The sequence below is a fragment of the Phaethon aethereus genome (genome assembly GCF_964289735.1).
Source record: "Phaethon aethereus genome assembly, chromosome: 4".
Lineage (NCBI taxonomy): Eukaryota > Metazoa > Chordata > Aves > Phaethontiformes > Phaethontidae > Phaethon > Phaethon aethereus.
This window is the reverse complement of record NC_138578.1, coordinates 53,066,724-53,093,148: the sequence shown is the minus strand read 5'-3', so window position 1 is coordinate 53,093,148 and position 26,425 is coordinate 53,066,724. Positions and strand designations below refer to the sequence as shown.

The 26,425-nt window shown below is 38.9% G+C and overlaps 1 protein-coding gene across 3 annotated transcripts in view; it reads right to left on the bottom strand.

The window, feature by feature from the left end:
* Positions 1–26,425, bottom strand: part of SGCZ (sarcoglycan zeta) — a gene marked incomplete at its 3' end in the record, with an annotated part of 510,669 nt that overhangs the window by 131,709 nt on the left and 352,535 nt on the right. The gene's annotated exons all lie outside the window — the stretch shown is intronic.

Sequence of the window (26,425 nt, the reverse complement as noted above, 5' to 3'; positions counted from 1 at the left end):
TGTATATGTATGACAAAGTCTGTAACTATATTTAATATTTACCCTTCTGAACCCTAGATAATTCCACACAATGTTGTCACTACTCTTAATTGGCAACTACTCGCTATTCTGCTTTTGCCTCGTTATTTTCTTTGCTCTGCATTTACTCTGTTAAAATCCTGCTTTGAAGACAGTACTGCCAGTTTCCCTCGTGGCTTCTGTTCTCATAAGTGTTTATTACTCAAGTTACAGAGTTCTTCACAAAAAATTAATTAATTTAAAAAATACTTTCAGTGTCTTTATATCGAGTGATATTGTTCTTATGTTACTGAAAGGGAACTGAAGCACAGAAATTAATTTGTTCACTAATTTTTGGTACTTCTGTTTCCTCTGTTTATTTTCAGCAGTCTCAGAAACAAACTAATGACCGAGCCTGCTGCATCTATAAGGGCTTCCCCTTTTCTGATCAACATTTCTAAGTCCTCATTCTTTAGATCTTCAGCAGTGAGCTACCCACATACCAGAGTCTAACAGTCTGAATGCAGACAGACTTTAGACAGACAGAAACACTCTACTTTCAGTAAAATTAAATTATTCAATACGAGAAGACAGACACTACATTCTGAAGTGTAAGCCACAGATGGTGTTATAAAATATAAAACTGAAATAAGGTGACTCTGACCTTTATTGTTTGATAAGTGCAATAATCTTTCATAAAGTAACTTCCTGATGTCTGTAATGACTGATACGAAATAAGACTGAATAGTAAAATAAAGAAAATAGTAACACATGTACTATGCCATGCTTAATGAAGCTCTCCCTATTCACAGAATCACTGCCCAAGATGTTTTCTTCATCAGTATTTCCCCATCCAGCCTAAAGAGGGGCTGGAATAGAAGAGTTTCTTATTTCATTGAGTTAGAACTATGCTGTTATAGAGAAAAATTTAGGGTTTTTCAGGAGTAACATAACTTGGTGAAAAAGTTAAGGATGAAAAGATTAATCAGAGGAAGATCCAGTCTCCTTGGCTCATTTAATGCACTTATTACCATGAAGATGAGTTTAACTCTGGGGCTCCCCCAGAAAGATGAAAATTAATATAAAAGGGTTTAAAACCGAACCACAGAATAATTCTGTCTTAAAACATACTTGCATTTTCCTGTAGATATGATTTGGTGTAATATTATTAGTATCATTCAGTTTAGGTATTCCTTCAGCTAATCTTCCAAATACACTGCCTAAATTGCTTAATGCTTTCCAGGCAATGAATACTCAGATTATCATTTTGGTGTGATTTGATTTTATTTGAGTGCAAAACATACACTTGAATGAACTATTCCAGTACTTTTTTACAGTAAGTAAATGCTGAGTTCATTTACTGAGACTGGCTGGGATAGAGTTAACTTTTTTCTTAGCAGACTGTATGGTGCTGTGTTTTGGATTTTTGGCTAGAACATTGCTCATAACACACCAATGCTTTGGCTTTTGCTCAACTGCACTTCTACAGCATCTCTGCCCCCCAGCAAGTAGAGTGGGGATGGGCAAGGGAGGGGGACACAGACAGGACAGCTGACCCAAACTGGCCAAAGGGGTAGGTACTCCATGCCTATAACATCACACTCAGCAATAAGAAGTGCTGGTAGAGGAAGAAACAGGAGGTAGAAAGGGGATTGTCTTTCAAGACGGTCACTGCTTGGAGACTGACCGGGCAGCCGCCTGTTTGTGGTAGGTGGTGAGGGGCTGTCTTTGCATCACTTTATTTCCTCTTCATGATTATTCTCAGATTGTTATTCCATGTATAACTTTCCCTTTTTCCTATATAAGATGATAAAGGAAACTAACAGTGATGTTGCCTCACTTATTTTGTTCTTTTCCCTACCTACAGCAGTAAGAAGAAAAAAAGCCCTCATCTTTACACCCATAAATATACCTACCTTACTGATATTATAAAGAAAAAAAATCATTATAAATATTTTATGGTATTCTTAGAGTACATTATATTTCAGTTATGAACAGCAGAAATTCAAACAAGCAGCTATTAAAACCTTAAAAATAGGAAAACTAAACATTTATTTTATGCTGTTGCTTGTCTTATAACTGCAGCAATCTGGGAATATTTTTATTGAATTTGAACACTACATTAAAGTGAATGAAATCTCAAACTATACTTACCAAAAATCTCTAATAAAGAGAGTATAACTTTGAATCAGAGCATATTAAAAAAAAGTTATAGGAAGCAGACAACTGATACTGATATTTAGAACTTTTTCAAGCTCTGACCTGTATATAAATGGGCAAAGATTAATGTTCTCAGGTGGTCCTGGAAATGGTATATAAGAAAGTCTGAGTTAATTCACACTGTCTTTAAAAGAGAGGATGCTCTTTTAAAACATTATTTCTTGACTGTGCTGAAAATTCTACAAGGGTGTACTACTTACATAGTATATTTTATTTCTGCCAAATAAACTATTAAAGCAGCATATTTTATGGTAAATACAAATAGCAAAGCATATGACAGAACTACGAATACTTCTCAACAAGCCAGGAAGCTAGCTAAAAATACAATCTATCATAACGAACCCTGTACCACACATTGTTATAAAATGAAGTGTCTTGTGTTGCGCTTTCTTTTCTCTCTCTTGAGAGAAAAGAACTGGGGACCTAGGACAGGATTCACAATACTGGCTTGGAACACCTTTAAGCTACAGAAATGGCAAGTTTGAAGCCAAGTTGTGGACTACTTCAATTGGAAATAACATTTCTTCTGGAGGAGAGTAACTAAATCTTACAGCTTCGCCTAGATGAAATAAAACCTCTTTGCATGAGACTTGGATCAAGTCCATACCTTTAAAACTACCAACGCCTGCAAATCTATGGGTAGTGTTAAGCGAAAGATGTGAAAGTGGAGAAAACACCTACAATTCCTACTTAAGATCACAGAATTCAAAATTCTTTGGTCTGGAGAGAAACGGGACAGTATGATAGTGCAGTTCAGGAATTAAAACTCTCATTAAGTGAGTTGAGAGCAGAGTTCTGCAAGATCCTCCAATAATTTGTCATGCATCTCACCAAGTGGGCAGTAATAAGACAGCAATTAATTGATGATGAATTAAATGCTAATTAAAATGAAAGCTTTTTCTTTAGGATCATATACTTGGACTTACATCCACAAGCACAGTGAAAAGTAAACTGAAGTGTTGGTTAATCTGAATTGACTGAAACAATAATAAATAATATTTTGTGTTTCAGGTCTGTATAGTGTTTTTCCTGTTTTCCTTAATAACAAAATACACCAAATGTCTGTTTCAATACTTTACAACAGGAACAACAAAGTAGATGGTGGAACAGGAAATCTGTTATTATCAATAATATTCAAGTTTTTGAAAAATTCTCTTGTTAGATGCAATATTCTCTTTGTTTTCTGAGTATATATTTAAACCCAGATTTTGCCTCCAACGGCTCACAGTCTGAAGAGGGAAGCACTGCACAAAACATGGAGGGGAGAGAAAAAAAAAAAAGTAGCATTTAAATAAAGTGCTTAAACACTGTGTCTTATAAATTAATAAGCATTCACTGCCTGTTGCCTTGTAGGCATCACAGCAGAGGCTGAACATGAAAAAGAATCTGGATGATGTAGTTGCAGTGCTATGATATGAGAGAACACAGGTGAAACATCTGTAAGGGAATCTGGAGCACAGGTTATTTTTTCCTCCCTCCTTCCAGTTGCAGGCAGCAACATAGGCAGGAATACACAGGCCCAGTGTATTAATGTATGGCTCTGTGACTGGTGCCACTGCCACAGTTTCGAGTTCTTTGATAATGAGGGGACCTACACGGCACCTGGCTTGCTGGCACCAGATGGGATTAACCTTTCTCAAAGAAGGAAGAGGGTCTTTGTTCACAAGCTAACAGGACTTATTGACAAGGTTTTAAACTAGACTCAAAGTGGAGGGGGATAATATCACGTTCACCCACGACAAGCTGTGGGATGACACACCATGGTTAGAGGGACAGGACACTAGCGAGGCCCCTTAGCCTGTTGCACCAGAGAAAAGAGACCTCAGAGGAACTAGAGGAGGTTCCTCTAAGAGGGTGACTTGTCTGACAGCCCAGTTGAAGTGCCTCCACACAAATGCACACAACATGGGCAGCAAACAGGAAGAGCTAGAAGCCACCATGCTGCTAGAAAGCTATGACCTGGTTGCCATTAATGAAAAATTGTGGCACGAATCCCACTGCCGAAGTGCGTCTATTGACGGCTACAGGATGTTCAGAAGGGACAAGCAAGGAAGGAAGGGTGGAGGTATTGCCTGCTACGTCAAGAAATGGATAGAGCGTGAAGAATTGTCACTGAAGAATAGCCATGAGCAGGTCAAAAGCTTATGGGTAAGAATCAGGACTGATGCAACAAAGGGAACCTTGTATTTGGTGTCTACTACAGTCTGCCCAGTCAAGGGGAGTCTATCAATGAAACCTTCTCACTCCAGCTACAGGGGGCATCATGCTCGCAGACTCTCGTTCTGCTGGGGGACTTACTACCCTGACATGTGCTGGAAAAGTAGCACAGTGAGCTGTAGGAAATCCAGGAGACTCCTGGAATGCATGGAAGATAACTTTCTATGCCAGGTAATAGACAGCCCTACCAGAGGGGATGCCATACTGGACCTGTTGGTCACTGAGGCATGTGAGCTAATTGGTGATGTCAAGATTGGAGGCAGACTGGGCTGCAGTGATCATGCACTAGTGGATCCTGAGGGATAGAGGGAAGCAAAGAGTAAAGTCAGACCCTGAATTTGAGGAAAGCAAACTTCCAGCTCTTCAGAGAGTTAGTCCTAATGGACTCCCTGGGAAACTGCCCTCAGTAGCAAAGGAACAGAATAGAACTGGCAGATCTTTAAGGACGTTTTCCACAGAGCACAAGAGCTCTTGATCCTCAGGTGTAAGAAATCAGGAAAGGAAGGCAAGAGACCACCACAGATGAGTGGAGACCTGACAGGCAGACTAAAGGGCAAGAAGGAAATGCACAGGCAGTGGAAGCAGGGACAGGTATCCTGGGATGAGTACAGGGACACTGCCCAGTTGTGCAGGGATGAGGTCAGGAGGGCCAAGGCACATCTGGAGCTGAACTTGGGAAGGCATGCAAAGAATAAGAAGAAGGGCTTCTACAGGTATGTCAGCCACAAAAGGTCGGTCAAAGAAAGCGTACCACCCTTGATAAGCAAGGCTGGCAAACTAGCACAATGAATGAAGACTGAGATTCTCAACGACTACTTTACGTCAGTCTTCAATTCTCTTCTCACACCTCTTGAGGGGATGGACTGCAAGATGGGGACTGGAGGAGCAAAGTCCCTCCCACTGTAAGAGAAGATCAGGCTCAGGACCACCTGATAAGATGCATCCCAGAGTCCTGAGGGAATTGACTGATGTAGTTGCCAAGCCACTCTCCATGATATTTGGAAAGTCATGGCAGTTGGGTGAAGTCCCTGGAGAGTGGAAAAAGGGAAACATTGCACCCATTTTTAAAAAAGGTAGCAAGGAGGACCCTGGGAACTACTGACCCATCAGCCAAACCCTCTGTGCCTGGGAAGATCATGGAACAGATCATCCTAGAAGCTATGCTAAAGCACATGGAGGACACAGAGGTGATTCAGGACAGTCAGCACGGCTTCACCAAGGGCAAGTCCTGCCTGCCCAACCCAGTGGCCTTCTAGGATGGAGTGACCACATCAGTGGACAAGGGAAGAGTTACCGATGTCATCTATCTGGACTTTGTAAATTCTTTGACATGGTCCCCCCCAACATCCTTCTCTCTAAATTGGAGAGAGATGGATTCGATGGGTGGACTGTTGGGTGGATGAGGATTTGGTTGGATGGTTGCATACAGAGGGTAGTGGTCAATGGCTCAATGTCCAGAGGGAGATCAGTGACGAGTGGTGTCCCTCAGAGGTCTGTATTGGGACCAGTACTCTACCTTCAACAATGACGTAGACAGTGGGATCGAGTGCACCCTCAGCAAGTTTGCAAATGACACCAGGCTGAGCGGTGCAGCTGACCTGCCTGAGGGACTGGATGCCATCCAGAGGGACCTGGACAAGCTAGAGAAGTGAGCCCATGTGAATCTCATGGGGTTCAACAAGGCCAAGTGAGGATGCTGCACCTGGGTCCAGGCAACCCCAAGTATGAGTACAGGCTGGGGGATAAAGGGATCAAGAGCAGCCCTGTTGAGAGGACTTGGGGGTACTGGTAGATGAAAAGACAGACTTGAGCCAGCAATGTGCACTCATAGCCCAAAAGGCCAACCGTAACCTGGGCTGCATCCAAAGCAGTGTGGCCAGCAGGCCGAGGGAGGTGATTCTGCCCCTCTACTCTACTCTCAATTGAGATCCCACCTGTAGTCCTGTGTCCAGCTCTGGAGCCCTCAGCACAGGACAGACATGGACCTGTTGGAGTGGGTCCAGAGGGCAGCCACAAAAGTGATCAGAGGGATGGAACACTTGTCCTGTGAGAACAGGCTGAGAGAGTTGAGGTTGTTCAGCCTGGAGAAGAGAAGGCTCCAGGGGGTCATTTTTGCAGCCTTTCAGTGCTTAAGGGGGGCTTATGAGGAAGATGGAGATAGACTTTTTAGCAGGGCCTGTAGTGATGGGACAAGGGGTAATGTTTTTAAAACTACAAGAGGGCAGATTCAGACTAGATATAAGGAAGAAACTTTTCACAATGAGGGTGGTGAAACACTGGAACAGGTTGCCCAGGTAGTAGATGCCCCATCCCTGGAAACATTCAAGGTCAAGAAACAACAATGGTAATAATAATAATAATATTGACAGAGGAATGTACACCAAGAAGTGACACCCAATGCAGCAATTGCTCACCACCTGGTGATCAATAGCCTGTCCCTGAGCAGTGAATCCTGGCCCCCAACTAACTCCAGTTTATGTACTGAGCATGACGTTATATGGTCGGAAACATCTCTTTGGCCAGTCTGGGTCAGCTGTCCCGGCCATGCCCCCTCTCAGCTGCTTGTGCACATTCTCACTGGCAGAGTATGGGAATCTGAAAAGTCCTTGACTTACAACTACTTAGCCACAACTAAAGATTTCAGTGTGTTATCAACATCATTCTCATACCAACTCCAAAGCATAGAACTATAACAGCTCTCGAGAAGAAAAAACAACTCCATCCCAGCCAAAACCAAGACAACATGATATTGCAAAAAGTAGATAATATAGAGGGACAGTAATGGTGATGATTAGGAAGATGAAAGACAGCAGCTATGTTGTTGATAAAATGGAAAAGATACACAAAAACTTGGGAGGAAGATGACAAGGGAAATTATTTATATTGTATCTACACACACAGAAAGCTAGATTTCATAAACCGAGTTGGAGCATAATTCCAGATGGAGAAAAATGGTGCTTGGACATGGTTATGGATGTACAACTGAAAGAAAAACTGTAGGCAGCTACAATCCTGTATAAACAGAAAAAGAGTAGTAGCATCATGAAGGCAGAGTGTGTTTTCCTGGATTACCAGAAAAGATAACTGTGAATTTCAGTAGCCAAAAATAAAGGTAAAATGAAAGAAAGATATCCAGGAAAACATACTGGAATGGCAAAAAATTTGGACTGATGGAAACATCTGCTTTCATCCATCTGCTGAAAATACTAACTGCCACTGCCTAAAAGACAGGCAGGTGCAGATACCAGTAAAAAGTTAGGGAAGGAGTTGTTTTAGTACAGTACAACAATGTTAAAAGGGATATAGACTAAGGTAAAAAATAGCCTGTGGAAATTCAGTATTGATAATGAGATTTTAAGTGGAAAAGCTGTTAAAAAGAAAGGTCAGACTATATCCAAACTAAATGAAATTAGAATACTCAAAATATATTGTGTCTTTTAGAATAATTTTTCACTGTGTGGAGCACAGCCTGGGTTCTTCAGTTATAAAAATAATCTTGAAATTAGAAGTCTATATCACAGAATCACTAAGGTTGGAAAGGACCTTCAAGATCATCAAGTCCAACCATTAATCCAACACCACCATGTCCCCTAAACCATGTCCTGAAGTGCCACATCCACATGTTTTTTGAACACTTCCAGAGATGGCGACTCCACCACCTCCCTGGGCAGCCTGTTCCAATGCCTGACTACTCTCTCAGTGAAGAAATTTTTACTAATATTCAAACTAAACCTCCCCTGGTGCAACTTGAGGCCATTTCCTCTCATCCTATCACTGGTTACTTGGGAGAAGAGACCAACACCCTCATCGCCACAATCTCCTTTCAGGTAGTTGTAGAGCGCGATATGGTCTCCCCTCAGCCTCCTCTTCTCCAGACTGAAAAACGCCAGTTCCCTCAGCCGCTCCCAGTCAGACTTGTGCTCCAGACCCCTCACCAGCTTCATTGCCTTTCCCTGGACACGCTTGAGCACCTCAGCATCCTTCTTGTAGTGAGGGGCCCAAAACTGAACACAGGATTCAAGGTGCAGCCTCACCAGTGCCGAGTACAGGGGCACAATCCCTTCCCTACTCCTGCTGGCCACACTATTCCCGATACAGGCCAGGACGCTGCTGACCTTCTTGGCCACCTGGGCACACTGCCAGCTCATACTCAGCCACCCATCAACCAGCACCCTCACATCCCTTTCCGCCAGGCAGGTCTCCAGCCACTCTTCCCCAAGCCTGTAGTGTTGCATGGGGTTGTTGTGACCCAAGGGCAGGACCCTGCACTTGGCCTTATTAACCCTCATACAGTTGACCTCTGTCCATCGATCCAGCCTGTCCAGATCCCTCTGCAGAGCCCTCCTACCCTCCAGCAGACCAACACTCCCACCCAGCTTGGTGTCATCTGCAAACTTACTGAGGGAGCACTCGATCCCCTTCTCTAGGTCATTGATAAAGACATTAAACAGAACTGGCCCCAATACTGAGTCCTGGGGAATGCCACTTGTGACCAGCCGCCAATTGGATTTAACTCCATTCACTGCAACTCTTTGGGCCTGCTCATCCAATTTTTTACCCAGTGAACAGTATGCCTGTCCAAGCTATAAACAGCCGGTTTCTCCAAGAGAATGCCATGGGAAATAGTGTCAAAGGCTTTACTAAAGTCTAGGTAGACAACATGGACAGCCTCATCCACTATGAAGGTCACCTTGTCATAGACTAAGATCAGGTTAATCAAGCCATACCTGCCTTTCATAAACACATGCTGACTGGGACTGATCACCTGCTTTTCCTGTACATGTAGCATGATTGCACTCAAGATGATCTGCTCCATAACATTGCCCAGCACTGAGGTCAGATTAACAGGCCTGATGAGGTAAAGAAGGTGTGTACCTCATCCAAAGGTAAACACAGAAAAGTGGTAAATCCAGAAGTGTTATTCCTTTGCTTATCATCTTTCCCCTCTTTCTTTCCATATATGAAGTCATACTGGTTACAGAAGGTGATCAAGTAACTCTTTTTCAATTGGTTCCCAGTCTGGAAAATAAATTTAAAATGTAACTATTTCAATATGAGCTGAATGTTTCACCACTTGACTATAACATGGAATTTATTGAGTGTTGAATAAAAAAAAAAAATAGAAAAAAAATCAAGCAATCCAATTATGTCAGCAAATGTAAAAAAAAATACAGGGGTGTGCAAGAGCAAGGCAGAAACCCCCCCCACCATCAACTCCATACTGCTCCTGGCAAAGCATGTTAATGACTCAGGTTACCATATGCAGAAAGGGTGAACGTAACACCAGAGAAAGGACTGGATAGCATAAGTTTGTGTATATTGCTTTTAATTCCATCATTGTTGGGAGAAAGCTGTAATAATTGCATGCTTTGGATGATAAGTGTTAGTATCATTCTAACACTATTTTGGTAAGACTGCTAATTTTTTAATTAGACCTATAATAAATTATTGAGTGTGGGTGTGTTTGTTTAGTCTACATAAATTGCACAGGTTGTTTAATCTACTTCCTTGCCTTTGAGGCTTGGTTGTAATTTCAACACAACATCTTGAAGATAATTTAGTCATGCTGAAAATATAATCACACATTATCCTTGTATTTTATATTTAAAATAAGTGGTTGCCTGACTTCAGAAAGAACAATGAAAAACTGCAGGTTGCCTAGCTGACTGATATTGGAGGACAATGAACAAATATGTTATTTACAAAAACGATCATCTTTGTTGATAAATCTGTAAGAAATATTTACCTATAAGAAACAATAAGAAATGTGTACACTGCCATTGTTTGTTGTGTATACATGAGGCTTAATTAAAATGTTACAGCAGAGGCTCTGCTGTTCCTCTAGGAATCTCTACAAACAATTTTTAGGATCTACCCTTCTCATGTATTCCAGTCCTTACACTGAACTAGAGTACCTAGATTTTGAGAAGTAAAAACATGATTTGGGTGGAGATGCCTTGTAATTCATTCAGCCACATACACAAAATAGGTTGTGTTAGTGGAATTACCTGTTTGGTGTTTCTCGTGTTTGCATCTTGCCCTTTCAATGAGCCTGACACAACCAAAATTTCAACACTTGTGCCACTAAACTCTACTATATGCTCATGCCAATTTCTACTTAAAAATACTTCAAAACCATTTCAGAAGAAACTAGCTAATCAGGAGAGAATAATCATGTAAGACAACTAAATTTACACAATGACGCAGTTCCTCAAAATCCATCTATTTTAATTTATAACTAAAGAATAGAGTTTGTTACAGAAAATGAGATTTTTACTAAGTATTTCAACCTTATTCTCCATGAAAAATGTTGTAATAGAACATCCCTAGTACATATTTAACTCAAGTTTCATCTCACATTTCTATGGTTTCCAAACAATTCAGGACTGGGCATTACAAGACTGGAAAAACTGAGGCAGCAAAGAAAGCAAGCACTAAACAAGCATTAGTAACCTTTCCAGCAGCATTTATTCCCATTCAAAAATGATAAAGCATATCTCAGATTGAGTGGTGGGCTTATGTGAGAGTTCTGCAAAAGACTGGTATTCTCTTGCACTACTGCAAAATCAGCTATACCTTACCTACTGCTGATAGAATGGTTTGGTTTCCTCTTGTTCTTTTCCTTAAAGGCAGATTCTGTACCTTCTTTAGACAAGTCATTGTGTTGCCTAAACTTTCTTTATGGTTAGAAGTATTTTTTTTTTAATATATAATGTGAACCTCCAACACATGAATGCAATTGCTTTACTTCTGTTTGTCCTTCAGATATGTTATTGCTTAGACTAAATAACCACAGTTCATTGTCTTTCCTTGCACGTCATTTTTCATCTTAATGCTTCTGTTGCTCCTAGTCTACCTTTAGTTTACCCACATCTCTCTAAGAAGTAGAATTAAAAAAAAACCAAAACCAGAACAAGTACAGCTTATGAACACTTACCATAGCTAAGCAGAGAAATATTACTTCACTTGTTTATTCCAGCATATCTGTTTCTTTTTTTTTTGGCAATATTGTTTTGTTATTAATTTATTATATGCTTAGAATCAGATACTTGTTATCAGAACAAATTAAATTAAAGATTGAATTCCACAAACTGGCTGGAAAATAGCTCCTCCTTTATGTACTCATGAGAGTACTTATCCTGTATCTGATAGGGCCAACTTTTTTTCCTCCTTAGCCAGAGACAACTAGAATCTATCGACAACTGTTATAACCCCATTACTCTAATGATTGGTCTCTTCTCAGTAACAATCCATTTTGTATAAATAATTAAAATTTTATTGGAAAAATATTAAGTTACTTCCCATCAGTACCCTTATCACCAAGACTTTCTGTCTTAAGAGGTCTTTTAATATTACCAGAAAATCCATGCTGCTCCATCAAAAAAGACTAAGGACCGTTTATGAGATAAACCCTGCAGCTTAGGAAACTTATCTGCAGATTTGAGTCCTAGATTTAAAATATTCCCTGATTTAGATTGCAGAATCCAAAGAAATAGGATTCTGGAACAATGAGTGAATAGAATAGCTAAGGAAACCACCTAAAAAGTTTAAAGATACAATCTATGAATTTTATGAAGATTCATTCCTCTCAGGGCTGCTTATGATAACAACTAGGCAAAATGACCCAGAAGGTCCTTTCTTACCCTGTGATTTCTCAATATTTTACACTTGTGTATTAAAGCACATGTGCCTTCCTAAATATTTTCTTATAGTGTGACCCTGTGTGTGTTACAGAGAAAGGCTTAACTTACAGTAACATCATGAGCCATACCACGGAGGTACTGAAATACCCACACTCAAGCGCATCCTTCAGTAACTACAGGAAATGGCACTTACATTCAGCTAAGTGTGCTTTTCTTAGAACAAATATCATTAGTTAGGAGCTATTACACTGCTGCTTTGATCACGCTGTAGCAAAAAGCATGAAAGAAATTAATTTTTCAAGACAGTCTAAGGAACCTATTACTGTCAAAACTGAAAGTGATTACTTTAATGTGAGGAAAAAGTGTTGTATCAAACTTGGTAGTTGCAGAATTTTATTTTTCAAGAAGTGTGACTATCTAACATTGCATTTAGACTATCTAACAGTCCTTATAGCATCTAAGTTTATACATGTTACTTAGTATTCCAGCACAAACACTGCATGTTTTTCAAAACAGCTACCACACATCTTTCAATAGGCAACATCTTGCTCTATTGATACAGTTAACAAAATAAACGGGACTAAGAGCAAAGTTGCTTGCTGCAGAGATCAATCTCTTGGTATCAGGGCAAAGGAAATGAAAGTGTAAGAAATGTCACAAAGTTGCTTGAAAATAATTCCTCTTTTATCTAACAGCCTGCTCAACAGAACACTAATTTCCTGACAGATTTAAGTTCCTTCTCTGCAGTCTGAAGGGATTAAAAATCATAACCTCCATTTTTCTGAGGAGTGTTATAACCACAATGATCAAGGGATGTACTTAATCTCCTTGCAGATAGCTCAGCATGGCAAAAGACTTTGAGAAGTTATCAGTTATGTTGACAAATGGGAGAAGTCTTGTAAAGGGGATAATTTCAAGAGAAGTCTTAAAAAACAAATTTACTGCATCATTTTGAGGGACGATATTGTGTTCTCATGTATCACAAACTTCCTATGATATAGCTAAACTTCTGATCACTGAAGGACGATGAAAGCTATGTATTTGTGAATCAACAGTTCAGTATCTCACTGACTTTTGTAACAGGGTAATTTAAGAGACTGAATGGAGAATGAGTTTTAGAAAGCATGGTTTAGGATCACAATTCAGCCCTTCACAAGCACAGCATCAGGGTCATCTCTCTCTTCAAGTCTTTCTCAGTTTACAGCTCTGAGGATGCAGGGTGGGTATAGGGTGCTACTTGCACTTGTGCCACACGGGACCCTTGGAAGGCAATTCTTCAATCCAGGTTCTGTATTCAAACTGGGGAACACAGACCTACACACTTCTAAAAGCAGAAACCAGGAATGAAAGAATCCCTGTAAATATTCTTTAGGAAACTGGTAGAAGACTCATAAGCAAAGTGGCAAAACAGATTAGCCAATATGATCCCAAAGGATATTAATAACATGCTAGGCATGAGGACCACCAGTGGAAAAAGTAGCTAACCAGCTGGAAAGGAATGCAGGGATACCAGACATGGAGGATGAATTGGACACCCTCCAGAGAAACAGCTGATTAGGGAAGCAGCCAATGGTCCAATTCCTGAAATCAAATCAAAGTGAAAAAGCAGCTATATATCCTTAACACCAAGAATCATGAGTCTGACCAGATTTGAGACTCTCCAGACATCTGATTATTACTTCATACAGCTCATTTGTACTTACAGTGATAATATAACAATCTAGGGAGAGAAGCAGGTGGAAGAATTGAAATTCATGTAGTACATCCTGCTGAGGAAGAACAGAAAGGGAAAATGGATTAATACACTTGTTCTGAGGCTCAGACTGAGAAGGAGAAAAAACTGCTAAGTAACTGAAAAGGACAGTTATAAATTAAAAAAAACAAACAAACAACAATGCCACTTTGGGATTTCCCTCCCAGACCAGAAGAATCAAGTAGATGATGTGTTTGTGAAGAGTAAACCAGAGCAGAGACGTCAGTGATAACACAGGTTACTAACCAACATACTTTGTGAATGCAGCAGGAGACAGGCTGAAGAGGAAGCTCCTGAAATGCTTTCATGAAAGAGTAATGAGAGGGTAGGGGCTGCTTCACATTTGCCTCTAACAGAAAATAAACAGCTAAGAATGTGAAGATTAAGTGGTAATGTAGTTGAGATTGGTCACAAAAGGGCAGAATTCTCAAAAGTTAGATTAGAAGGAAAATATCTCAAGCCAAAACATATTTCAAGAAGGCAAACTTCAGTAAAAGGACTCTTAGAGATGATTTCCTGGGAGACTTGCCTGAGGTGAAAAAGGAATTATAGTGAAATTGTAACTCCTTAATGAACCAATTTACCCAAAGGAGAAGAAAGACTTCTGACAGTTCCTGAACAATACTGACATTTGATGCTTTTTTTTTTTCTTTTTACATTTATGCTTTAGTCAAAAGATGAACAAAAATTGGTTCTTTGTTTTAATTGGTGCACCAGTGATAAAGGATTAAGATTCTGCAGGGAAAGGATGAATGCATTTATGAATACTTGCATAAGCTAGGTATTTTCCAAGCCAGCTGAGTAAAATGAAGTTCATCCTGAGGTATCCAAAATCTGCAAGCCATAAATGATTAGCTAAAATGTGTCTGTAACAGTGACATAGGTCAGAGCAGTAGAGCGCAGCAATCCCTCGTTTCCCCACTTACTCCACGTTGGCTCAGACTGTGGGGCAGTTTTTCTGTTTGTGAAGGGGATTCCTTTTGGATGAAATTAAATCAGAAGGTCTGTTCAAAGTGCAGCAACAGTCTCTAAAAGGAACAGAAAGGTCCCAATCAATGTGTGATCTGAAGCACAAGCAAGTCCCACACCAAGTACCAAGTGCACATGCACCAACAGAATGCTCTCAAACCACAGAGGCCTCCTGTGTTCTTCTGATTCTTGTGTCAATTAAAAGGCTAAAGGTCTCAAGGTCAGTAACCAACTCACACAGATGCCTTCAGCTGCTAGCTAAGGGCATTCCTTTATAGTACACCAAGACCTCCTATGGTGCAATATAATTTTTCTTCCTTCAACTGCTGTATCCCTTTCCAGTGCTTTTCTGAATTGCTTTTCTCACCTGTCTTTCCCCCCGCCCCCCTCCACCCCCAAATTACTATTGATTCCCCTTTTCCATCTTTTCTTCCCAAACAACTTCTTTGGTCTCATAAAGGATTCGATATATTGCAGTCATAGCGCCAGATCACGGTCAAGGATCTCAGCTATTCTTGCTTACATCTCTAAGTTCTACATCTACTGCCAGTCATGCCCAGGACTTTGCACTTCCATCTGTCCAAACTCTGCATAACCTCTCTTATTTACCCTGTCTCTTCCTCATACAAATGAGGATCTTGGAGGGTGGAAGTCATTACTTTTGTTGTGTTCACTTGATCATTTACCCCTGCCACAAGACTTAAGACACCATTTCTTCCATTCTGAGCTTCTGTCTGGCTAATACCCAAATTCACAGTCAGGAAGGAGCAGGCACTATATGTTACATGTAAAGTGAACAAGAACAAAAGTAAGACTTGCTTCCCTGAAAAGTTGCATGAGAACACCCATGTGCTCCTGTAATCTGCACTAAATGGATGAAAGAATGCTCTGGTACTTGCTAAAGCAACATTGAGAAGCCTACTCACCTGAAAGCAAGAGTTTGTAGGATAGCTTTCTTTCGGCTATCTTTGAGCAACATGTGCAACAAGGTTTTTTGGTCCAGGGGACCAAGTTAATCATGAAGTAAATAAATATGCATACCTATAGTCTAGCTTTTGGGTCCTTGGTACAAATTGCTTTCTTCTACTGATCCCTTTATATCGCACCACATTATTTTTTACCGTGTAGCTCACAATTACACAGCCTATGAGCACAAAGTCTATGAAAGCCCATAAAGGATGGATAAGAGCAAACTGTAAAGGGTAAACCTAGAAAGGCAGAATTGTTATTTCTTTCTTAAAAGGGAAACAGTGACAGTAAAGATCAACTTACCTTGAGCCCTTTCAAAAATACTGTGAGCTTTATACCAGTATAGATAATCAAACACGCTAGTTGTAGGCAGCTGGAAGATGCGCTTGAGATCAATGAGATTCAAAACAATGAAATAGCCAATAACAGGATAAGAATGAAAAAATTGGTGATGCAAAGAAGTACTAAATAATAATAATAATAAAAAAACACCTACAAGGAAGGGCTAAACTTGATGATGTTGTTCAAACTGGAGAGGAGAAATTAAGATTATTATGTGCTTCCTTAAAGTATGAAAACACTTTCTTTGTGCCCACTGATAATTAAAAAATAAACAGTGAACATAAAATGAAGAAACTGAGAATCGGGTGAGTATTAGTAGAACATTAGTAGAACTGAACCAGAAAGTTTTTGCATGGTTGTGCAACATCTATCTGTAAAGATTTTTGAGAACTTTTTTGGACCTACATGTCTCAAGAATGATATACTTTTAAGCTATGTTGCAGCCGAGGGTAAAACAGGTTGCTTTTGGCAATATTTTCCTGTCATTCTGTCTATAATTATTTTTAGATTTCTATGCAGAGACTATTAAACACAGTATGTGTCTTCACAAGGTGCAGAACTGGATTTTTGCTTCATCTTTGTTGAAGAAGTCCTAGTACAAAATGCAGTTAAAGCTCTTTTAACCCCCCTTTAAAAATGCAAATATCTAAGCCACACAATTAAAGAAAAATCAAAAGACAGAGTAGACAAATTGGAATTTATACTTTCTTATTATTTTTTGCAAATATTTTTTTCACATTTTACTGTATATACTGTATTTTATTGATTATATTTCTAGACAAATAGAAATAAGAATGCTGTTTTCAAACAATAACTTACAGAAGTCCAAGTGCAACATATCTGCATATTTTCCCAGACAGCTTTATTAAAAAAAAAATTAAAAATAATGAGAAAGAAGGAAGATCTTTAAGTGGTGAGGAATGAAATATATCTGAATTTTCAGTGATTGCCCTTTTAGCTGTTGTAAGCATCATAATTTGTCCTATCATTGCCCTCGAATCCAAATAGAATAATTATATTTAACATATGATCTCAATTTCAAAACTTATTGCTGATTTCATTAATCAGCAAAATATATCTACACTTCGTTGGTTTAAGACCTATACAACTCTTTTGTCTTAACTGTTTCAGGATTATGATAAAATTACTGTCTGGATCAGCAGTAAACATTGACAAAGTCTTATTGGATTCCAAGAAAACAGAGTACCTGTCCCTAGTCTTAATAACTAACTTAATCCATATGTGGGTGAGGCATTTTTGGCAGATGTAGAGTAATGGAACAAGCATAATTTCTTAGTGTGCAGACAGCAAGGCAGTTCTGAGAATACCTACATAAGATGATCTGTAGTACAATTAAACATGCACTAAATTATTCACATCAACCCTTTCCTACATTCATTTACTCCTATTCCTCATCACACAGGAGAAGAGTGAGCAGGGTCCGCGTTTAGATACAGGATGGAGGATAAAAGAAAGAAGGTCCTGAAAACTGGGCTGACAACAGATCACAGACTGAAAACAGTAAAGACGAGTTGGGATATGGTGACTCTCTAGACAGTAGCAACAGGCTTTGACTGACAAATTCAGTTAAGCAGATGAAACGTAGTCTATCCAGAGGACGTAGATTCAGAATAAGTGTCAGTTAATAGCACAAAAATTGGGTTCTGTAATGTAAAACAAAAAAGTACAAAAATATGTCTATAAGCACAGACCTTTAGAGAGATCAAAGTAAGAAAACAGAAGAGATTTAAAGGAGGAGATTTCATGGGTAAGTCACTCCTGCTAGCACAGACAGGATGTACTATAGCATCTGAAAAAGGAAAATGGCAGAGGCATTTCTCTCTTCACCTTAAAAGACAGGTATTTCATTCCATATGTTGAGAGAGGCTTGGGAATGAAGAAAGAGAAGACTGGGGTGGGTAGAGGAAGATGACAACTGACTGGTTCCACTTTGCATTTCTTGGAGAAAAATGTTTTCGAAATTTTATTCTTTGCATACTCTTTCCTCAATGTGAACCACCATACATTTCCTTTGATCCATCACCATCCTTTACTAGAGTCACAGTTTAGTCACCTGTCTTGTCAAATTTTTATCTATTTATTTATTTTTAATCATTGTGAAAGAAACTCGGCTTTTTACAAGAAAGTCAGACTAAATGCTGTTATGGTGATTTCTAACTGTATTTTCTGTGTACAAAGGTTTTCTGAACACATGAAAAAGGTATACTAAAAAAAATCAAAGGTCTGGAGGGAGAAAAAGGAAAAGAAATGCAATAAGGTAATCCCAAATCTTTAAAGTCTTAAATATGTGATCATCACTATCTGCAACATGAAGGCATTTTCTTCTAGTGAACAACAGAAACTTAAAAAGAAATTATATTTATATATAAAAATATATTTAAATATTATATAATCTTGCACTTGTTGAAACTCTAGGTAAGTACTCTGTGTCTAACGATTTACTAAAGAAAAACACAAAACTGAGAGAAATATATGTCAAGTCACTTCTGAAGTGTCTAAAACTCAGCCTTTCATAACTATTTTTCAAAGCATATCATCTTAGGTATATCTTACTTTAAAAAAAGCAGAACTCACAGGTATATTTTTTCAAGGCTGACTATCTTAGTTCTTCTCTCTTGGTTCAAAGAAAAAATACTTCTTCAGTATAATGTGCATAGACTTAACCAGAAAGAAGAGATCCTTAACAGCCTACAATCTCTATAGCTTTGAAATGTTCAACAAATTCTTGTTTGTTGGGTTGTTTCCTTTCACTTACAAGTGTAATGAAATTGCTGAATTTTACTACTGGTAACATTCTGTATGACCACCAGTAAGAGAGACTTATCTGAGTTTTAATAGCTACATTTTGGTAATGTAATTTTGACAGTATTTTTGGTAGGGAAGAAAGATGTAGTGTGAGAAAAACAAATAAAATAATTGATTAAAAATATTAAATGAAGGTGTTCTTCACTGTTAACTCCATCATATATTTAAGAACAGAACAAATTATAAGTTATCCTCAAACACATGTCATAAGCAGGAATTGTATCTGATGTCCTATGATGTCAGTTGGAATCCTTCTTTTGATTATAATCATAGCTCAGAAGCTATTTCCATGTATGCAGAGGATCAAAAATTTTGGTTTTCAGTGAAGATGAAACAATTCATCTGTTGGGACATGCAAGTTTTTGGACTGATGCATTTGCAATGCATATGAAAGTATACTTGAATAATAGGTCATCAGCAAGATGTTGATGGAAAAGAAAAAAGGAAAAAAAGAGGCACCAAAAAAAAAAATTAAATTTCAATACAGCAATTCTCTTTTGGTAGTACTACTTCCAAGTTAAGTGTATGTAGAAAGAGTCAATTTTCCAGGAAAGTTAAATAACTATCAATAAACACTTTCTAAAAATTAAGAGTCAGTAGAAAGCAGGAAAAAACAGCAGCTATGAGAACCATCTGCATGCAACACCATTCTGCCCTTACTGTACATTATGTGCTTTATATCAAAAATTCCATGTATGACTACAACAAATAATTCACTTTTTTCCTAAAGTAAAAAATAACATAGTGCAAGTATAGAAATTTAAGATCTCTACTGCCATCTTGTAAGCAGCATAGCCAATCTAATGAGTACTTCTACTTCCCTCTGTTGTCTTATTTTCCATGCCCAGTGTTTTGACAAATAGCACCAGTGGTTTGAATCTTCAAAAGTGATAAAATAACTCTCTTGTTCACTTTTGTTGCACAGTGAATACTGTGAGATTCATTATTAAAGAAGTAAAAATATTCCTATAGAATAAGTCTAAACTAAACTACAAGTTATGATCTTTTAACTGAGGCCCAATTTAGATTGGCAGTGATCACTTTTTTTTTAAAGCATAATTTTTATTTAAATCTAAGTATTAAATTTTGTTTCATAATCTATCTATCTTACTTGTCTGAAATCCACCTAAAATTGTATCCAAGTGGGGCATCTGGGAACTTAAGACACATAACAAATGTAATTCTATATAAATCAGAACCAAGAGGTTTATAACAAATAATAATAATAAAAAAGCTGTTAGTGACGTTAGAACATTTTGGCTAACAGCCCATGTGTTCGAATAAATGGCTTTGTCATGGACAAAAGATGCTTCTGCAGAATTCTGGACAATTTGTGTACTACAATCATTTCAAAAAAGGTACTGAGTCTAAGCTGTCTCTTCTGCCCTCAAATGCTTTCATAATCAAAAAGCAGCATGACTGACTACTGCTAATCCTTTAAAGTACTGGAGGAAAAACTACACATAAAATTGCACAATTACCAGTGAATCTATTAATATCTAAAAAAATTACTAGTTTATTTATGCTTATACTTAATTAAATGGGCAGAACTTAATTAAATGCTGGTATGGCATTTATAGCATATATAAGCAGTGCTTTCCTTGATGTTAAGTATTTCCAGTTGTTTCCTCAAATGTTGCTTACATAAAAATGTTTTTAAAAAAAAAATGTTACTAATAGAGACTGTTAACTGCCCAAACACTGGTAAACTACCACTATACTTTAAGCAGCATTTTTAACACAGACTTTAAAATTATTTATAACTTACAGCTGTGTTTTGAGATTTAATATTCTCATTTTAGGTGTGAATAAATTCAACTTCTGAAAATTCTTCTGTATTTCCAGCTATTTAAGTTTGTCTCATTAAAACCAATACTCCTTAAAAAGTTGCCCATTTTTATAACTTATGATAGTTTATACGATTGTACTGTTTTACAGCTGACAAAGTGAGACAAGTGAGATTATGGCTAATTCTTTTGTATATCAGCAGAAAACTCATCAGATTCAGAATCACAGAATAATTAAGGTTGGAAAAGACCTTTAAGATCATCAAGTCCAACCATCAACCCAACACGACCATGCCCACTAAAACAAGCCCTGAAGCGCCACGTCCACGTGTTTTTGGAACACTTCCAGTGATGGTGACTCCATCACCTCCCTGGGCAGCCTGTGCCAATGTTTGACCACCCTCTCAGTAAAGAGAGTTTTCCTCATATCCAGTCTAAACCTCCCCTGGTGCAACTTGAGGCCATTTCCTCTCTTTCTATCACTTCTTACTTGGGAGAAGAGACCAACACCCACATCACCAGAACCCCCTTTCAGGTAGTTGTAGAGAGTGATAAGGTCTCCCCTCAGCCTCCTCTTCTCCAGACCAAGCAACCCCATTTCCCTCAGATGCTTCTCATAAGACTTGTTCTCTAGAGCCCTCACCAGCTTCATTGCCCTACTCTGGACATGGTCCAGCACCTCAGCATCCTTCTTGTAGTGAGGGGCCCAAAACTGAACACAGGATTCAAGATGCGGCCTCACCAGTGCCGAGTACAGGGGCACAATCCCTTCCCTACTCCTGCTGGCCACACTATTGCTGATACAGGCCAGGATGCTGCTGGCCTTCTTCGCCACGTGGGCATACTGCCGGCTCATATTCAGCCGGCTGTCAACCAGCACCCCCAGGTCCTTTTCTGCCAGGCAGCTCTCCAGCCACTTCTCCCCAAGCCTGTAGTGTTGCATGGGGTTGTTGTGACCCAAGTGCAGGACCCAGCACTTGGTCTTGTTAAACCACATACAACTGACCTTGGCCCATTGAGCCAGCCTGTCCAGAACCCTCTGCAAAGCCTTCCTACCATCCAGCAGATCAACACTCCCACCCAACTTGGTGTCATCTGCAAACTTACTGAGGGAGCACTCGATCCCCTCATCCAGATCATTGATAAAGATATTAAACAAGACTGGCTCCAAAACTGAGCCCTGGGGAACACTTCTTGTGACCAGGGTTTAACTCCATTCACCACAATTCTCTGGGCTCAGCTGTCCAGACTGTTTTTACCCAGGAAAGAGTACACCAGTCTAAGCCATGAGCCACCAGTTTCTCCAGGAGAATGCTGTGGGAGACACTGTCAAAGGCTTTAGTAAAGTCCAGGTAGACAACATCCACGGCCTCTCCTTCATCCACTAGGCAGGTCACCTGGTCATAGAAGGAGATCAGGTTGGTTACTCTATGTTGGAGAATAGAGTCAGGTTACACAAGGTTATCTCTGAAGAACTGGAAAACTGCATTTCTGCTCTAAGTTTGGTCAGTCTATTTTAACTGAGCAACATTGTCTTGTCTTACGTATGAACAAAGCAGTAAGTACAAAACCTCATGATTTAGTTTAGCAATTTCACAGCAAAGACTATATTCTTCACTGATTCAGACTGAGTTCCTTAATTTCTGGCTATGAATCAGCTAACCCGAATTTTACTCTAGACAAGTCTCAGATAGCATTGGTCATCCAGGCAGTCTTAAGAAACATACATTCTTTCAAAGAAAATTAACTTATATTAAGTACACATATGTAGGCTAAAAGTATACATTAGCCAACACTTTCCTTTTTAGTTTCCTCATTCATTCCATTCACGCTGGATGGAATATTTCAGTTGGAGAGGACTTACAACATCATCTAGTCCAACTGCCTGACCAGTTCAGGGCTGACCAAAAGTTAAAGCATGTTATTAAGAGCACTGTCCAAATGCCTCTTAAACACCAACAGGCTTGGACCATTGACCACCTCTCTAGGAAGCCTGTTCCAGTGTTTGACCACCCTCTTTGTAAAGAAATGCTTCCTAATGTCCAGCCTAAGCCTCCCCTGGTGCAGCTTTGAACCATTCCTACACGTGCTATCATAGGATGCCAGGGAAAAGAGCTCAGCACCTCCTTCCCCGCTTCCCCTCCTCAGGAAGCTGTAGAGAGTAGTGAGGTCACCCCTCAGCCTCCTCTTCTCCAAACAAGACAATTCCAAAGTCCTTATCCACTCCCCATAGGACATGCCTTCCAGCCATTTCACCAGCTTTGTTGCCCTCCTCTGGACACATTCAGGGACCTTCACATCCTTCTTAAATGGTGGGGCCCAGAACTGCACACAGTATGCAAGGTGAGCCCACACCAATGCTGAATACAGCAGGATAATCACGTCTTTTGACCAGCTGGTTACGCTGTGTTTGATGCACCCCAGGACGTGTTTTGCCCTCTTGGCTGCCAGTGCACGCTGTTGACTCATATTGAGCCTGCTGTCAGCCAGCACCCCCAGATGCCTTTCTGCAGGGCTGCTCTCCAGCCACTACTCTCCCAATTTATACCTGTGCCTGGCGCTACTCCATCCTAGGTGCAGGACCTGGCATTTGGACTTGTTAAATTTCACCCCATTAATGAGTCCCCAATTCTCCTATACATCTAGATCCCTCTATTAGCTGAGGAAAGTGATATTTAATACACATACACACTTAACACTTAGGCTTATTAAATGATCTTGAGCAGGCAAAAGACTGTATCTAGACAAACCTCAGCATCACTTTTTTTAACCCCCAGAAGAACAATGTCTCTTTAGATTTTGAATTAGGTGTCCAGCTCAACGTCTTTATAAGCTGACTTTACCTGATGTCAAATGGAAATTAATTCTGGCTGTATAAACATGAAGTTTTACTATCTGAGTGACCATAAGTCCATTCGCAAACAGGAGTTTCTACCTTTCTGCAGTCATACGTTCTCAAAACATACCAGGAGGTAATTGTGGCGTTAAATACAGGAATATTTTTATGGTGCTATGTATTTACATCAGGAGGCTTCCTTGAATTCTAGTATGAGCAATCTGTTTGATTATGTTCTTTTAACAGCAAATGTAAGTGAAACCCCAGAGAGCACAAATCCACTTGTGGGTAGTCCACCATTTTATGCAGTGCAAAATGAAGATATCTGTTGATGCAAGTCTGTGTCAGAGGGTGGACATATACGGGGGTGATAAAAAAAGTCTAAGCCACGAGCCATCAGTTTCTCCAGGAGAATGTTATGGGAGACATTGTCAAAGACTTTACTAAAGTCCATATATTAAGATTATGCCATAGTCAGACATAATGCAGCTGTCAAATAACAGCAAGAATTACTCAGACACAGGAAAGGGCAAGAAGCTTTCAAAAGCCTCATCTATAACACTTGATGGGCCTGGTATGCATACATATCAGCTATGTCTCATATACAACACTTGAAAACTAGGTCTTAAAACGTGGAAGTTCAGAAGCGTACCTTGGATTACAGAACACATTTTCATGCAGTATCAGTAGTGATGCATGTATTGCTTCAGTCAAATAAGAAAGCAATAGAAACAGAGTCATCGCTGCTGCATGGCACCTCTGGGGTTTGCCTAGTCCAGCCACGCAGGGGCTCAGAGCGCTATCGGTTAGAATGGTTTACTGAGGACACTGTCCATCTGGGCTTTGATTGCCTCCTAGGACAGGGACTTAATGACCTCCTTGGGCAACCCTTTTCAGCACCTTATCAACCTTACAGGAAAAACAGGTTTTTTTAGGTGTGCTTTATGTAAGTTTAAAAGCTAAGGTGTTTGTCTCAATTTTTTACATTAGAAAAACAGTAAGAGAACAGAACATATTGTCAAGGACTCAGACTCAGACCTGGAATATATGGAAAAAACATAAAGTGGATGCAAAGAAATGGAGTCTCCTAGCACCTACAGTGAGGGGAATCTTGGTCAGTTGAAGGCACTGAGATTTCTGCCACCAATTTCACTATAGTCAGTGTTTCAGCAGATATATGGAATATAACTTTCTATAGCTGAGTTTTAATATCCTAACAAAGTTGTTTTACAATAAAGTTGAGTACATGTGATAAAAGATGAGATCTAGTGTTTGTCTCCCCCCCACTATGAATATCAACCATAGAAGGACAACCTGGCCAAATTTGAAACTTATTTCAAATTTCATATTGATATAATAGAAGCCCAGGAGTTATCATAATTCTCATACAGAAACAGAGACCATAAAGCACCTGAGTTGATTAATTCAGCAATTCAATTTTACTTGTTATCCTCAAACAAAATTTCAAACAGGCAAACTCAGTGTGAAGTTTTATTCCCAGATAGATATTGACTCTGATGCCATGATACCAAAAAATAGAGAAGTCATAATTTCTGTTGGCAATGTCTTCCACTGCATTACGTACTCTTTTTTTCTAAAAATATCCATGCAAAGACAGTATACAATAACTGGTCTGATAAATACTATGTGCAGACTTAAAATCAACCAAACCTTACATTCCTAACCCTATTTTTATAAATCTAAAGTTTGCAAACTTTCAGAACAATGTCAGTCCCTATCTTCAGCATCAACACCTATGTAATAATGAGAGAAGGAGCAGGAAAAATACACTAATCCCAAATTTCACAACCAAAATAATCTATCTCCAAGTTCCTGATTTTCAATGACATAAAGAGCTTAAAGAACTCAGTTACAGCACGAACTCAGACAGTTTTAGAAAGGCAAATCCCATTCATCATTTCTAGAATGTATTTTCAGACTTTAATTGCATTTTCCATTAACTAAACTCCTAAATAGAACTGACCAATACAATTACAGAATGCTGAGCGTCTGCACTATGATACAGCACCCACTCTAGGAAGACAGACTCCGTTAGCTGAAGTGTCCTACATTACAAACAAGTTTTTCTGTTATCTAAGAATCCACAGTATATTTCAAGAAGGTATTTAACAATCACATGATTAATTAATGCTGCCACTGAACCATATCAGAAGGAGAAAAAAAAAATCCAAACTAGCCAACAAAACAAATATGAACATGTAGTAAAGACTACATATTAAAATAAGCTATTACCAGAATCCTGACGGCTCTTTTGCCTTTTAATCTCTAACATGCACTCTGTTTTAGTACATTTCTCAAAAAAATCTGATGTTATCTTATCTCTACAGATTCTGAGATGAAATGTATGCATTACCATTCTGAGATTAAAGTCTACCTTTACATGTGTAAGAAATTAGATCAGAGTAAGAGTAATAAAAAAGAATGTTCCTAGGTATACATTATATATCAAACATTTTTTTCTTCTGCATTGGTACATCATACAGCTTCCAGCTTTAAATAACTAAAAGTTGTTGGCAGGTCCATCTGTTTTATTATTCCCCTTGGCATAGGCTAAATTTATCACACAGATCTGAAATAGATTATATGTTGTTTTATTAGGTTAATTTAATTGTGTATTGACATCAGTATACATCAAAATTAATGGCTTTTTAATAACAGTACATGCTAATGGTTAACTAGAAATACTGAGGGGGTTGTGAGGGCATGGCTTTAGAAATTATTAATATGACAGGTTTTATATAGTAAGTATTACTATATTACTATTTATGTATAGTTAATATACTAAATATTACTATACATAAAACTGACACACACACACAAAAGAATGAAAATAGTTTTGTCTCCT